Source organism: Ostrea edulis, chromosome 10, assembly GCF_947568905.1.
Source record: "Ostrea edulis chromosome 10, xbOstEdul1.1, whole genome shotgun sequence".
Taxonomy (NCBI): Eukaryota; Metazoa; Mollusca; class Bivalvia; order Ostreida; family Ostreidae; genus Ostrea; species Ostrea edulis.
In genome coordinates, this window is record NC_079173.1 from 20,402,009 (window position 1) to 20,420,023 (window position 18,015).

At 35.2% G+C, this 18,015-nt stretch overlaps 1 protein-coding gene across 3 annotated transcripts in view; it reads left to right on the plus strand.

Annotated features, from left to right (window-relative positions):
• The first annotated feature begins 6,793 nt into the window (after window positions 1-6,793).
• LOC125665508 (Na(+)/citrate cotransporter-like) overlaps window positions 6,794-18,015 on the plus strand; it is a 47,416-nt gene continuing 36,194 nt past the window's right edge. For 2 of the 3 annotated variants that reach the window (XR_008799437.1, XM_048898161.2), the window contains exon 1: window positions 13,873-14,568. The gene's annotated coding sequence lies outside the window, so the exon portion shown is untranslated. Of the gene's footprint in view, window positions 6,901-13,872; window positions 14,569-18,015 lie in introns of those variants that run through there. The other variant, XM_048898162.2, reaches the window with a different exon arrangement.

Here is an 18,015-nt window from a genome sequence, read left to right on the forward strand (position 1 = left end):
TATAACGACTTTTCTATATTTTAAACTCGTGATTTTTAACAATCGCTTATTACGAAATTTCTGTTTGTATTTTTCCAAAACAGTTTGTTAACGCAAAACAATACTTACACATACATTTAGCAAATATATTGTCGGTATTGTTTGCTATTCTACTTAATTAAATTTGAAGTTTGATTGCATTTATTTTATCGTACACTCGTTCATTTGTGTAAAGCAACAAGTAAATGACAACTGTGATAGACTGTTTTATGTATTGTGCATAATTTTGTTGATATTTTTCATTTGACTTGTTCTTGCGTGGCTTAATAATCCCTCAAGATAAATTATCATATATAAATCAGTGTGTATATATCTTGTATAAAAATATTTCTTCTCGAAAATACATAGGCTTAATTTCTCTTAGAGACAATACAGACTCAAGTATACCGATTGCTGCTTTCTTATGCAACTGATATACATGTAGAACAAATCAGTTTTATAACGAATTTGTTATATCTTTATTATGAATTCGCTATAAACGTATAGCGAATTACGCTTATAGCGAATTTTTACAGAGTGTCTGCAGAAATTCGCTATATCAGAGTTTTACTGTATATATATATATATATATATATATATATATATATATATATTAGACGTGTGGTGTTGGGTCCCGGCTCCTACAGGCTGTTGTTCATAAATTCTATCCATACAAAGATACTTTTTAGTTTATATTATCCATTCTGCTTAGTATTGAATTATAGAGAAATATATTTACCTTTCATACTTAGTTTCCTTCGTAACAGCAGTGTTTGTTGAATATATATAAATTATAGATATAGCACAAGTAATACGGGAGTCTTATCTTACCTAGTTCAAGTGGAGAAGTGCACCATATATTGACCCTTTTATGCACGTTATTGTTCATAATATCAGTTTCACAAGGACGAAAGCATAAGGATAAATTTGAACGATTTCATTACAATTCATAAGACGAAGTAAATATACAGTGTATAGAGTAGGAATCTGTCCATGATCTTTATTGGAAACCTGTTTATTACAAATTTCTGTTTTGTCTGCGATATCGCCTAAGTTCACGATACGGAAATGATGATATTGCCGTTGGTAAGACAATATTTGTATGGGGCAATATCGAATCTTTATTGTCTGACAAAAAACTAAACTATGCATAATTTTCATCAAGACTTAAAAAGTAATTATAATAATTATTAGATTACCGAGTACTAGTAACACTTTCCATTACTTTATATATCTCAACTGATTCGATACACAAGAGCTTGTTCTGCCTACAGTCAGTTTTCAAATCGAGGCAGCCTACTGACAACCAAGTTGATGGTACAGGTGTTTCAACAGTCTCGTATAAAGTCAGCATTTCGCAAATGTTATGGTTGTTATAACGATCTAGTTCGTCAATACAACCTATCATTGGGTCAAATGCTGTCTGACATGTTTTATACTGATTGTTAAGCCGTTCTTGGCACACTAATTTCGACTACGGATAACTCTGTTTACCTGATCAGGATATAGGGCTCATGGCGGGTGTGACTGGTCGACAAGGGATGCTTACTCCTCCTAGGCACCTGATCCCACCTCTGGTGTGTACAGGTGTCCGTGTTTGTCCAACTATCTATTTTGTATTGCTTATAGGTGTTATGAGATTGATCACTGTTCGTTATCTTTACCTTTCATTATCAAATACACTCCATATAGTTTTTCTACTGTTTATCGATAAAAGAATTATTCTATGTAGTCCTTAAATGTCACTTTTAAACGTAAGGTGATGTGCCAGAAATGTTGACCTATGCATTGTGCTCAGGACCGTGGCCAGCGTCCACCGATACATCAGCTCTAAGGATATATCTGTCTCACTTGTTTCATGCCAATTATAAGGCAATTCTATACACATTGATTTTGACTACAGATTACTCAGTTTACCTGATCAAGATATAAGGGTCACAGCGGGTGTGATCGATCGACAGGGGATGCTTACTCTTCTTCGGTACCTGATCCCAGCACTGGTGTATCCAGAGGGTCCGTGTTTACCCAACTTTCTATTTTGTATTCCTAATAGGAGATACGAAATTGATCAGTGTTCGTTATCTTCACCTTTCATCCAAAAGACCTGTGATTGTAACTGATAATGGCAGGCTCTCGGCGAAGGAACAGTCAAACTTCTGTTTAAATCGAACCCAAGTCTCCGATTGTGGAGAAGACATCATAACAGGAGATGAATATATATTTGATATACACATAGAGATCAATGTACTACGATGCGTGTATCAAAAATGAGGCAAGAAATCGTTTGTCTCTATATAAATTACTATTATCGATTTCTGTTATGACCTTAACCTTTAGACCAAGATATCACCTACCCCGAAATATTACAAAAATTCATCTGCGGTCTATACCACATATAACCGACAAGAAATTGACAATTTTTCCTGTATAAGTTTTGAATAGGAAAACTTGGAAATCTGCAGTTAAACGTGGTGGTCTGGACTTTTGATTGATAAAGAAAATGTCTTGGCTTATTGTGGATGCTTCACATAAACAGCTAGTATAAGATCCAAACCCCTGGCACATAATGATAAATTCTAGTATAATCGGCGCTATTTTCCATTTCATTTCACAGAAAAAACAAGTACTATCATACCAACCAACTCTAAGTATCCCCTTTCGTAGACAACGAGAAGGTCACTGCCTCAAGACTCTGGGTTTTGTATTTTCATATGGTACAATGATAACGCATATACAATGTAGGAAATCTAATCTATTAAGAAACAATGTGAATGTGATGTGAGGGGGGGGGGGGGGGTATTTTCCAAATACATAAAGATGTAAACGCAGTCATGCATATCGTTCTTATATAAAAGACCAATGATACACGATGTAACACTTCATTCACTTTTACATTAGGTCAATAGACAATTTGGTCCACGTATTCGCATGTAAATTTACTCTCTTCCATTGAGAATTTTGAATATGATATTTGACGAACCCAAAGCTAGACTTCAACATCAGAATTCTATGAGTATAGATGCTGCTCATCACAGACTCTTTAAACCACCGCGGGTTATGGATGATAATCCTTCCGAAATCATGCCATCAGTTCCTATCAAAGGAATAGATGCTGTCAAACAAATGAAAAATTCTTTATCATAAAAAGTCCAGTCTTGTCTTCAAGTATATATCAAGTTAAAGTCTACATCCTGTATTTCCTAAAATTATACTTCTACTATTACATCCTCGCATTGGGTGTAATGCTGTCCGACGTGTTTCATACCGATTGTTAAACCTTTCTTGGCACACTGATTTCGACTGCGGATAACTCCGTTTACCTGATCAGGATATAGGGCTCACGGCGGATGTGACCGGTCAACAGGGGATGCTTACTCCTCCTAGGCACCTGATCCCACCTCTGGTGTGTCCAGGGGTCCGTGTTTGCCCAACTATTTATTTTGTATTGCTTGTAGGAGTTATGAGATTGATCACTGTTCGTTATCTTCACCTTGCATCTAAACTAGTTAAATACATACAAACTTTTCAGTACCTAGATATAGACTATCATATACACAATCCACCTAAGTGTTCTTGTTCTTTTTTTTTTTGAGAACTGTAGGCCAGATGGACATGTTGCTGATAATGTAAACAGTCGAAAATAAGAACCTGAAAAAACTTATTTTAAAAGGTCCTAAATTCAGAAAACTCCGATCTTTCATTTTGAAAGACCTTCATCTTTATTATGAATTATGTTGAATATTATGCCAGACGATGGGATAAGAAGAACTTGATACTTTGTCAGCATGGATAAAAAGTATAAGAGGAATATTAGAATCGCGTAATTAGATAATTGAACAAATCAAAACAAAAGTGTGTACCATCTATCCTTCTGTGTTTAGTTAACCAAAAGTGATAAAACACTTAGATAGGCTACAATGGGAATATGTTTAGGTTGCAGCTAACAAAGTTAGTAACAACACTGTCTTCATTTGTAAGGCTCATTATTACAACTGCATTGGTATATAATTCCACATTTGGTAACCCTACTTATACTCCAACTTCCCTTTCAAAATATGAAATTCTTTAAAATCACGCTTCCGTTTTAAACACGTGAATTTTGAAATAAGAAACAGTGGTCCATCTCATAACTCCTATAAGAAATACAAAATAGAGAGTTGGGCAAACACTGACCCCTGGATGTATCATAAGTGAGGTCAGTTGTCTAGGATGATCACGTGCAATTATATCGCTTGGGTTCGAATTTACTATTAAAGAGTTAAGGTATAGAACTCTATATATAGGGTAACCAAGTTTGCCGATGAAACAACAATAAACAAATGATACGTGGTCTTTGATGATCAGGTCTTCCAACATTCTGTTGGAATCCCCATGGGCATGAATTGTGCTCCTATGCTAGCTGACCTATTTTAATATTCCTATGAAGTAGAATTTATTCAAAAACTTCTACGTGAGAAGAAAAAATCTCTAGCTGTGGCCTTTAATTCGACATTTAGATAGATCGGCGACGTATTATCCATTAACAATAATAATTTTAATTCATATATCGATTCGATATATCCTAGTGAACTCAAAATAAAGGACACCACCGAGTCGTCCACTTTTGCTTCATACTTAGATATTTCATTGAAAGTAGATATTAACGGAAACTAATAACTCAACTTTATGACAATCGGGATGATTTCAGCTTCTCTATCGTCAACTTCGCATATTTATGTAGCAATATTCCATTATCACCTGCATATAGTGTTTATATCTCTCATCTGATTCGATAATTAAGAGCTTGTTCTGCTTATGATCAGGTTTTTAATCGAAGCAGGTTAGTGACAAACAAGTTGACGGTGCAGGAATTCTATGGTAGCTATAACGATATAGTTTGCCAATACAACCTATCATTGGGTTAAATGCTGTCTGTGTTTCATACCGATTGTTAGGCAGTTATTGACGCACTGATTTTGGCTACGAGTGGCTCCGTTTGACTGATCAGGATATAAGGCTCACGGCGGGTGTGACCGGTCAACAGGGGATGCTTACTCCTCCTAGGCACCTGATCCCAACTCTGGTATATCCAGGGGTTCACGTTTGCCCAACTTTCTATTTTGTATTGCTTATAGGATTTGTGAGATTGATCGCTGTTCGTTATCTTCACCTTTCATAAAATTCTACTCTGTATTATGACATAATCACACATAAACAATCTACATTTCTACCAAAATCAATTCAGAAATATACCTATTATTTTTGGTCGAATCTTAGCTGGACCCTGGCACTGTGCCACTAAACACAATGTTTGTGCATTGCAACAAGTAATTACATGTAAAACTTATACGGTACCAATTTTGATGCACCAGATGCGCATTTCGACAAATAATGTCTCTTCAGTGATGCTCAACCGAAATGTTTGAAATCCGAAATAACTATGAAGTTTTAAAGCTAAATATAGCCAAAACCAGCGTGCCAAAAAAGTGAAGTCAAATTAGTTCAAGGATAAGAGCTATGCATGAGGGAGATAATCCTTAATTTTGAAATGAATTTCTAAATTTTATAACAGCAATTAAATGTACATCCGTATTTTCAAGCTAGTAACAAAGTACTTAGCTACTGGGCTGTAGAGACCCTCGGGGACTAACAGTCCACCAGCAGAGGCCTCGACCCAGGGGTCATAATGTAAAACTTATACGGTACCAATTTTGATGCACTAGATGTGCATTTCGACAAATAATGTCTCTTCAGTGATGCTCAACCGAAATGTTTGAAATCCGAAATAACTATGAAGTTTTAGAGCTAAATATAGCCAAAAACAGCGTGCCAAAAAAGTGGAACCAAATTCGTCCAAGGATAAGAGCTATGCATGAGGGAGATAATCCTTAATTTTGAAATGAATTTCTAAATTTTATAACAGCAATTTAATGTACATCCGTATTTTCAAGCTAGTAACAAAGTACTTAGCTACTGGGCTGTAGAGACCCTCGGGGACTAACAGTCCATCAGCAGAGGCCTCGACCCAGGGGTCATAATGTAAAACTTATACGGTACCAATTTTGATGCACCAGATGTGCATTTCGACAAATAATGTCTCTTCAGTGATGCTCAACCGAAATGTTTGAAATCCGAAATAACTATGAAGTTTTAGAGCTAAATATAGCCAAAAACAGCGTGCCAAAAAAGTGGAGCCAAATTCGTTCAAGGATAAGAGATATGCATGAGGGAGATAATCCTTAATTTTGAAATGAATTTCTAAATTTTATAACAGCAATTAAATGTACATCCGTATTTTCAAGCTAGTAACAAAGTACTTAGCTACTGGGCTGTAGAGACCCTCGGGGACTAATAGTCCACCAGCAGAGGCCTCGACCCAGGGGTCATAATGTAAAACTTATACGGTACCAATTTTGATGCACCAGATGCACATTTCGACAAATAATGTCTCTTCAGTGATGCACAGAATGAACAGCATTAGATATTAAATTAGGTTGAATTTCTTGCCCTAATTTATAAACTGAAATAAGTAATCGCTCCAAGTGACTGAAAGTTCTAAAATCGTCTGCACTTTCACTTATCATTTTGACCGGTAACACTAACTACCCAAATTAACATCATTATTAATCGTCAAACACCTGTGTTAATGTGGTTTGGATAAAAATAAACATAATGAGATGTATATCTTTATAATGACTTGTTATTAGCATAATTTATGTACTATATGAATTAATATTGATAAAAATTAGTATTTGAGTCTCAAAATCGTCATGGGTCCTTTTATCCTTTTTGGGTGATTAGTGACATCGGTCAAAATGACTGTGATAATTGAAAGTGCAGTGAACACGGTTTTACAATTTTCAGTCACTTGGAGCTATTACAAACTTCAGTTTATGGATTGGGGTAAGAAATTCAATTTAAAGATATCATCTAATGCTGCAAATTCTATGTAATAGCTTGTTATAATGTTCAAACATACTGTTAAGTTGTACAGTGCCGGGGTCCAGCTAAGACTCATTCGAAGAAAATTCCAAATTCATTTCTGCATATCTTGGGAAGTATACGGAATTTCGGGATGAACGTTGGTAGTAATGTAAATTCATTATATGTGAATATATCAGAATGCAGAGTAGAATTTTATACTACATGTATTTCGTTTATTGTTTTGTTTTTTGTTCGGCGAAATTGGGTACCCTATAATTAGAGTTCTATACCTTTACTCTTTAATAGCAAATTCGAATCCAAGCGATATAATTGCCTGTGAGGAGGAGTAAACATCCCCTTTCGACCGGTCACCCCAGCCGTGAGCACTATATCTTGATTAGGTAAACATAATGAAATTTACCTTATGAAGGTATAGGGCACATGGTGGGTGTGACCGGTCGACAGGAGATCTTTAATCCTCATAGTCACATGATCCATCCTCTCGTATATCCAGAGGTCCGTGTTTGCCCAACTCTCTTTTTTGTATTCCTTGAAGGACTTCCCGACTCTTGATTTTGTATTGGTTATATGTGTTATGAGATTATCACTGTTCGTTATCTTCACCTTTCATCCCAGTGAACTTGAAATAAAAGACACCACAGAGTCTTCCACAACTACTTCATACTTGGATATTTTATTGAACATAGATGTTAACGGCAAACTAACAACTCAACTTTATGACAAACGGGAGATGCTCAGTCTTCTTTGGTATTTGAACTCACCTCTGGTATGTTCAGGGGTCCGTATTTGTCCTACTCTTAATTTTGTTTTCTTTATAGAAGTTATGAGATTGATCATTGTTCATTAACTTCACCTTTTCAAAATGCAAACTTCTTCAAAATCACGCTTCCATTTTAAACATATTTAATATCGTAGTCAATGGGGGTGAATAAATATGAGTCACCGTACCTATACTGGATTCTAAAACTTCTCAAAACCTCTTACAAATAGAGATACATTGCGGGATCCAGTAAATGTTCTATTAAGCCCCTATCTTTGCTCCTCACGAAAATATGTACTGCTTTGTAGGAGAATCTTTAGATATATTGTACCACAGCATATGCGAGAGGTGGTGTAAATGAAATGTGGAATCTAAAAAAAATCTCAAGAACTTTTATAAATTTGAAAAACTTTACAGAAGACGTATGACTTTGCAACACGTCATACTCCATTCCTGAAAATAAATCAAAGACTAGACTCTTTGACATCATAGACACCTGCTTTTTCAATAAAAATGTAACACGGAAATATTCGTATCTTGTGATGAGTCATTCAAAGAATTGATATCTTAAACTACGTACACGTACAAGTACTCTAAAAGGAATGTCAAAATGATGATCTAGTTCCTCATTGACAAAACTTGCGTGGTCTTTGGTGAACAAGTATACACCTATCACAACAGATGTGTAACAGGGTTCTATTTTTGATCCTTTATTACATCTATCATAAATCAATGATTTGCCGTTTTCTGTTAAACAGTGTAATGTTGATAAGTTTGCTGACGACACCACGATGTATATTTACGGAAATAAGCCATTTATAGATGCATTTTTTTTTCAGGACCTGATCATTTTCAAAACTGAAGTAAAGAAAATCGGATGGTTTTTTAATACTGTTGAAACAAAATATATAAATGTATTAATTGCGACATAATAAAAGATTAAAACTAGAAAACCCCAATCTTTTACTTAAATTTTCAGTTACTTCTTTAATTTTTCTAAATGAGTATGTTTAACATTTGTATATATGGATAGGTTTAAAATTATCCATATAAACACTTCGAAATTGCTGAAATCTTGGAAGATCTGATTTCAAATCGTGTAGACTAATGATTATATACATGTACATGCAACTGCTTCGTGAAAGGCGAAGATAACGAACAGTGATCAATCTCAATCGTGTAGAGTTCACGGTGGAGAGAAACAAGTGATAAATAGATAGTTTGATTTAAATCTGATTGACTAATGAATAAATGATAACGCCTTTCTCAATCAGATACCGGGTAATTCTAAATGAAATTAATTAATAAGTAACTGCTACAAAATCCTCTGACAAGGTGTATGATAATCTTGTAAATGCAGCCATGCAGTTTTCCCGTTTCAGAATGATTATTTCAGCTAATGAGTATTTACGACTGTGTGATAAAATTAGAATGCACAAAAAATGGGCAATCATGTGCTGGCATTCCGCATTTTTATAGAGGATACGCTAATGAAGACAATGCTCTTCTTTTTCAATCACTCATATTGATTGATTGAATATTGTTTAACGTCCCTCTCGAGAATATTTCACTCATATGGAGACGTTCAATGACTCCAAGACAACATTTCTGGCTATTTATTTTATTGTGTTAATACTAAATCTCGTATGATTGCCGGTGGATCAATAATAAAATACTGTTGGAATCTAAATCTAAAACTATCTCCTTGCAATTAGTCCTCGAACTAGTTTACTTGTGGTAATGCTGCATTCACGATAAAAGCATCAAGGAATAAGATTAGCGTTCACACGTGACTTTTCCCCGTTCAATTCAGAAAACTATATAGAATCTTATAATGAAGATGTACATATAAATCATTGGAATTTCATAAATAATTGTTATCCATGTTTAACCGTTTTAAATAAACGCGCATACGTGTAACTTCTAACTCATTTGAATCGAACAATGTGTATTTTCTGTGCAGATGTTATTGAACAAATGTGTTTGTACATGTAAGTACTACGCAAGAATAGAATGAGAGAGAATTAAAACAACTGTTACATCTTCCTTTTTGCCGTCCATACTTCAGTAAAACAGCATGTGATACCAAAAAAAAAAAAAGTAAATTCTTAAAGGTACCTACACTATGTATCCTGTCTTATTTGTATATCACTATAGGTTTAGATGTAATTTTTTTTTTATCTTTAGATACATCAGTATACGCTTCTACAAATCATATACTTCAACTGATCGAATTAAAAAGTAATGAAACTAATTTCCTATTTATTTATCTAATTAGTAAATTTCCCTTTTGACATATTTATGATCACGTGACGTAGGTATGAGCTTCCAGGCTACTTACATGACAGGACTGTACGTCACTCTCCAATGTTCCTAATGATGGCCTATTTCTATCATCAACAGTAGTAACTAAAATTGAACCCAAGTAAGTTCGATCATCAACCATAGTAGTTGTTTAGTCGACTTCTGAAACTTCATTGCGCATGCCTAGCTTACATCCGGACCTTCAGTGTGCATGTCTGGCTAGTAAAGTTCAACCATTCTGCAAACATACATGTAGGTTGCTGTGTGGTAGACCAGACATGCGCAGTGACACCCCTTCCGGTTTTGACCAAAGGCAGTTTGATCGTACTTTGGTTCAACTTTAGTTACTGTAGTTGATGATCGAACTAGGCATTTTCCCCGTGCACGTGCGCAGATCCACCATAAACTTTATTTCTTCATACTGACATTGAATAGACCAGTGTGTTGTTAATACCAGAAAATAAATTCTACTGTCCTGCTTCCAACATCGAAAACCACTGTTACGTTCATTTTTATCCAGAATTCTAAGGTGTATAAAATCGAAGGATTTTTTAAATATCCATTCTCTAATTCGTCATAAGCTCACTAGAAGCTTAAAAAACGAGTAATCCTCCAATTTTCAGTTTTATGAAGTTATGTAAAACAAAACGATATAGGGTGTATTCTATTTCCCATTGCATGAGTTACTCCGGTAGTCGTTCTTTAGTATTTCCGGGGTTTTTTTTACGGGAGGTACAAAGAGCTAGGTATGTTAGGAAGCAAAATCGGCCCTGTCTACAAATTTGATCAAATTGATTACATAAGATGTCCACAATATGCCATTATCAGAACACATTAATCTTTCCCTATGTCTCTTGTAGTTTTCTTGTAAGTGTTGAATATAGCGTTGTTTTTAACAAAAAACCGCACATAACGTCATGACGTCGACGTTTATGAACAACGTTTTGGAAGGCAAAAAAGAATTACTTCCAACTATCCGACCCTAAACGGAATAGAAAGAAATCTACAAAATAAAAGATAAGTGTGTTTAGTTTTAACCGTGGAATTAAGAACTAGGCTAGAGTTTTTTGTAACCTATCATTACCAATTATTGCCGAAAATGTGCGAATTTTGGCACAAAGAGAATCAATGTAAGCTATTACCTATGCATATAGTTAACAGGTTTTATTTTTTATTTTTCATGAATTCTTTATAAAATATATTTTGCGCTTGGTGTACGTTGCATGGGTCTTCCATATTTGATCGATATTTACAAATGTTGTCATACCCTTTTACCCATGTGAAAAATACATTATAAGGAAAGTGACTGGAATCAAAATAATCTCTGTTTGCCTTAAATGTCGTTTGTATATTTAACAAGTTGAATTCTTTTAATAGAAAATTGAAAGAATGTGTAATTCCCCTTTGTCATACCGCGGATATTAAGAAATCACAATGGTGCATGTAATTGTTCAATCAAAATTAAGATGAACTTAGTGTATTTTAGTTTCACATATTTAAAAGAATTTTTCTTACATGCGCGATTTTCTTATTTGCTTTTCAATCTAATTAGAATTAGATCTTCCATCCGCTCCCCGGTTTTCGAAAACCGGGGAGCGGATGGAAGATCTAATTTTAATTAGATTGATTTCCTTTTATTCTTTTATGTATATAGGATCGACAGCAACTTCTTTTGTATTCTTAAAAAAGATAAGACATAGGTTGTTGTTGGGTTTTTTTTAAATGGTAATATTGAATGCATCGCCCCCCCCCCTCCCCAATAAATATTGACCGGTCCCTACCCCCCAATAAATATTGACCGGTCCCTAACACCAAGGATATCACACAAGACCTACTCTGTAATCCTCATGTTTCTAGTTGTATTTATTTCATTTATTTTCTGTAGCACGATTCCTTATCCCACAATCCACACCGACTGTTAATCAGGTCACATGGTACATCTACATTCCCTACCGGTTATGGGGTAGGTTGAAAACACACTAGAAGCTTAAAATTTGCTATGCGAATATATAGGATCGAAACTTTATTTTACTCTTCATACAAAATTTAAGTTCGGTTATGTCATGACCCTTTTGGGCTAGGTTGAGGTCACAATACGGGGTCAATTTTTTGTTAACGGAAATAAACATTGTGTAACGTGTAGCGGTCACCCAGCCAAGTGCTGAACACGCTCGCTGTTGCTTGACTTGCGTGATCAAGAGAGAGACTCTACTACATCACAAGAAAAGCTAGCTCTCTAGCGAGGCAGTATAAGTTCCCTCTTATACTGTCTGCTACACTTCCCCCCACTCGGGGAAGCTTCGTCCTGAAGCTTAGCGTGAGTCCTCTCTAAGTGTTTGGCACCTGCTCAGTAACGGCATCCACCGTTCCCGACGACAACCACCGTCGTCCCCGGACGAATCCACGTCCGTACCCAGAGCTCCGAAGAGACTCTACCTGAAGCAGGTCTCCCGCCAAACACCAGAGTCACTACGTTGCCACCAATTTGTAACGTGTAGCGGTCACCCAACCAAGTGTTGAACACGCTTGCTGTTGCTTAACTTGCGTGATCAAGAGAGAGACTCTACCGCATCACTAGAAAAGCTAGCTCTCTAGCAAGGCAGTATAAGTTCCCTCTTATACTGTCCGCTATAATTGAAAAATATCTCGACAGCTGAACAAGAACAGGGCCAAGGTGAGCGATATGGCCCATGGGCCTCTCGTTATTTAAAATCCCACACAGAAACCATTATTTATGAATGCTATATCACTGATCAGGATTTTATGATCATTTAGAAATACGGTTGGTTGTAGGGATGGGTGGATGTTATCAATATCATATTTTATTTCTATTGAAAAACGTAATGTATGAATATTACCCCCCCCTCACCCCCCCCCCCCCCACCCCCACCCCCCCGAAGAAGAAGCAGGTTGTCACTGACAAGACCTGTGGAAACCATCATTGTTCTTTCTTACGTAACCTGACATAGACTTCTAGGTGAAAAGTTTTCCTGATCAAAGTTTATTTATCATTGTGTTCTAATGGCAAATTTTATTTTTAAAGATGTCTTCCTGCATTTTCCGATCTACTAAAACGTTGACACTTTAATTTCTCCGGGCGACAATTGATGGAAACATCAATGTTTTCCTGTCAGATTATATGTTTTTGATAAACTGATAGTGTATAATATCGTACTGTATATGTACCATGCCTTTTTGTGACCACCTTTTTACTATACTTAGTGGGGTTTTCAGCATTTGTGCATGACGTTTCTTTGACTGGGCTAATTTAATTGTGTTATATGAGTAGTTAGTCTGATTTAAACTCTGACTACTCAATGTGTAGTTATTTGTCAATTTCCGATTTAATCCCATCCAATTAATTGTTATGTAAGATTATGTAATATGCCATTTTAGTTTCTAGTCATTTATTATTTCAATAAATGACAAATTCTCACAATGGTATTTTTCTTATTCTTTCAAATGATAAGTGTGCAGCAGACACACACAGCGAATTATAACAGAATTAATTTTTTCTCACATTCTTTGGACAAAATTGTGGATATATTTTAATTACGATTTTCACGTGCTTTCTGAGTGTCGCTGGGGCCTACGTGATTTATACCATTCAAACAAACCTATGACTCGTCTACCGGCTGAATCTAGTCTGTTTAAAACCCCAAGTTCAAGGATAAAGCAATTCATCGAAGCTTTTAACTTTGCAAACGTGCTGATCAACTACAATGCACTTTTAAATAATCCTTAAATATATTTGGAAGGAAAAGATATGTTCGGAAAGATCATAGTCGATTTTTGTAACACATGTTTCAGAGAGAGAGAGAGAGAGAGAGAGAGAGAGAGAGAGAGAGAGAGAAACAATATCTATATTGGTATATATCAGATCTTAATGAATGGCGGTACTGATTCATATACATAAAGATTTCTTAAATATAATATAGAAAATTTACGTATAAATACATCAGTGCAGACAATCTTAAGACATAGCAGATCACAAAAATGTTTGCCTTGCTGGAAATAAAAACGAATAGAACCGAGTATCAAAGAATTGCATAATTCAAATAAATTGCGTATTGGCATTGCAGAAATTTAACACACCAATTTCTCGGACAAAATTAATGTTTGCACATTGCAAGGTGCGATTTCAGCAATTTTATAACTCCAAAGGATGTACGTGACATTATTTATTTGTTATGTTTAAAACCACTACTACAGATCATGCTAGAGATCTCATATAATGTTAGGTACAATGTAATTTTTTAAATGGGTATGTTTGTCGAAATACCTGGATGAATATGCAGGTGAAAACACCTATTTATATATCTTGTTATTCTTGTTATTCATTCATACAGTTCTATATTCCCAACGAAGGCAGTATGTGTGAAATTAATCGTACCAGTTAGTAAATTAAACGAATTTTCTCTAGAATTTTTGGAGAAAAATGCGTTTTTCATTTTCCAAATTACGAATGATACAGAAAAGGAGTAAGCTGCACATGCTTGGAAAACTTTCTAGCATTCAGCAAGGTCATAAGTGATTCTAATTCCAGTTGCCCGTATGTGATGGTAAGTCTTCTCATTTATCTGTATTCACGTGTAGTTTTCATATATAAATGTAGGATATAAATGTTACCGATCAATTTTTGTATGATATAATATTGCTTTCTTATAGAATGATATAGGGTATGTCTAGCCTTTTCCCTGTCTTATTTGATATCATCATACTGCATTTTCCGGTATATATCTTTGATTTTTTGTGTCGTTTTGCGCATGTGTCACTACTTTCCTGGGACAGCTTACAAATGAACGCATGCCCCCCCCCCCCCCCCCCCATGTCCGTAAATGTGCCGCCCTGGCCCGGTACAGGAAATCTAGACAAACTAATTCACGAATTATTTACTCTGAGAAACATTACAAAAGTACCTACGTACATACCTCTGTATTTACAGTAAGCATGTATGTGCTTGGGATTAGATTTATGAAATAAATTTCATTTATAAATACAGTCCACTCCACTTATATTGAAGTCGGTTATATTGAAATATCTGTTATATTGAAGTTAAAATAAACCCCCAGTAGCAATATTTGTGTAGTTCAGCATTGGTTATATTGAACTTTGGATATAATGAACAATTCAGGTCGGTCCCCTGGATTTCATTATATCCGGAGTAGACTGTATTAATGCGTTTCATCGAGTATGATGGCATGAAGTTTCACAGTTCATACAGATAGGAAAAAATGCTGAATAGTGACATTTTTTTTCCAAGTTGATGGTGATTATCGATTCAAAGGGAAAGAAATATTAGGCAATTCGGAAATTGCGTATTGGCAAGACTGGAAAGTGACTGTCAAATGTTACAGTCAAAACACTTGACGTCACAAAGGCTGGATTCAGAGCAGATGACCCGATCTGAAAACATTGGAATGGAATTGTTATTTTTGAAGTGAATCTCGATCCACTTTGTACTTAGATGTAGGTAACAAATGTAATAGATATCAGACGCAAATGTGTGATACCTTCTAAAATGCACTGATAATAATTAAATAATTGTAATAAAATTTAGACATATTTTAAGAAGATCGCATGATTATATGTCACTTCACATAAATGGAAAAATAATCTGTCAAAGATTTATTTTAAAATCATTTTTGTGCGTTAACTTTTCGTCGATAATTTGCAATGAACGGGAAGTGCATTTACCAATTAATTTCTGTTGTTTTCACAGCATAAAAAGTTAAGATAATGAACAGTGATCAATCTCATAATTCCTATAAAGAATACATGATAAAGAGTTGTGCAAACACGGACCAAAGGACACACCTGTGGTGGTATCAGGTGCCTAGAATGAGTATGAGCATCCCCTGTTCATCGATCACATTCGCTGTGAGCCCTTGAAACGGAAGTAATCCGTAGTCAAACTCAGTATGTAAATAACGGCCTAACAATTGGTATGACACACGTCAGGCAGCATTCGACCTAATGGCAGGTTGTATTTGTAAATTAGATCGATATAAATACCATAGAAATTGCGAAATACTGACTTTAAGCGGGACTGTTGAAACCCCTGTAACATCAAGTTATTTGTCACTAGCCTGCCTAGAATTAAAAAACTGCTTACTCATTTTGAAAGGAAATCGGACCATTATCTTTCTTCATTTTTTAGGACACCTCCATTATGTGAGTTACGTCCTTACATTGTTTGAAACATATCTATCTCCATTTATATTTAACTGTCTATACACATAGCGCTGTCAGTTGTGACGTCAGCGTCTGGATCTCTGAGCGGAAAGTACGAATCTCACTTTGACATGTTTATTGTTTGAACTTAAATGCTCTCTTGGAGTAAACCTTGCAAATTTTAAAACCCTGGTCATAGTTTGCTACATCTTCATTTGTATAAAAATCTCAGCGTCCCATTCCTCCTTAAGATCGATACACTACTTTATCTTGAAAAAGTTATTTTAGAAAAGGATTTGGTTGTGCTTTTAATTGACAAGGACAGCACTGAACTTAAAATGGATTAGAATTCAATTAACAAAATGAAATTTTTAATCTTACTATTCCAGTTACGTTAATTAAAGGTAAAAATGGGTGGTATTTCAAAGTATTAACATCCACTAATTATCTATGATTGCTATGTTACACGTAATTGCAAATTAGATTGAGAAATCACTTCAAAAACTACAATTTCAATCCAATGTCTTTAACGGTCGTCCACACTGAATTGTACCTAACCTTTTCATTGTGACGTCAAATGATATGGCAGTCACAAACGCAGCGCATTCTCAGTCTTGCCAGATAATTCCGTGGGCTTCTCTTCAAAAACCTCTGGTAGATTTTTTTCATTCTTGTGGAGTGACATACAATCATTTCTGTACGAGGGTTACGCTATACAACTCTACCACAGTTATTGCAAAAATCATTATTCTGCGATATACCTTCATACGTAATAACTGATTATGAGAAATTAATACACACCTCGCTTGCACTTCGTGTGTTGCTAATACAACAAAAAAGTCGATAACTGATAATTTCAGTTTTATAATCATGAAAAGCAAACAATATATGTTGCGAAACAAATTTATAAATGATAGAAGAACATTCGTCATTCAATATAAATCAATCGTCTGCATTCCAAGACCAATACACGTGTAATCAGACATGGCGATGCACACACAAGTTAACCTTCTTCCATGTAAGTGTAGTGGATTTTTTTAATATAAATTGTGCCGTATAATCCGTCAACATCATACTAAATACTATAGAATCAAACATTCTTTTTGAAGAATTTATCGATGTGTAAACTCTGGACATTTTACTCACGAACTGAATAAAAGTGCGAAGCACTTTTATGTTAAGTTTGTGAACAAAATGTCCAGAGTTTACACATCAATAAATTCTTCAAAAAGAATGTTTGATTCTTATAATTCCAATTAGTTCCCTGCATTATCAACTTCAATAATTTGAATACTTTCCCCGCACTATGTTGTTTGTTTTCAAGCGCGTATGTATACATAGCGTTTTTGGATTTATTGATGTGTAAATTCTCATTTAGATTTATCTTTGTCCAATCAAAACAATTTTAATAAATAACATTGGAATTATATGTACATGAAATACATTTCAAAATAGATCTAGTGTACCCTACAATCTCACCTTTTTTCGTCAGCAAAAACATGTAGTCCTTGTCCGTTTCGGAAACTGTCATGACGTCACAAAGTGACTTAATTCGTAGCAGTTTAGGTAAACGATCGACTATATATTTCTGGGCCGTGGTAGAATAGAAACAAATTCCTGTTTTCTCGAATGTTGTTTAAAATATAAAGGCCTTGGCTGACGCCGCGTCAAAAACAACAGTAAACATTTCTCAACCGAGGACGTTATCCTGCAACATCCACAAATACGCGAACTTCATCGCTTTGATTATATTAAAAATATATGTCATAAAATTTAGTGATCATCCATGCATTTCAGAAGACAGTACGTCTCTGCGCCTGATACCCATTATATTG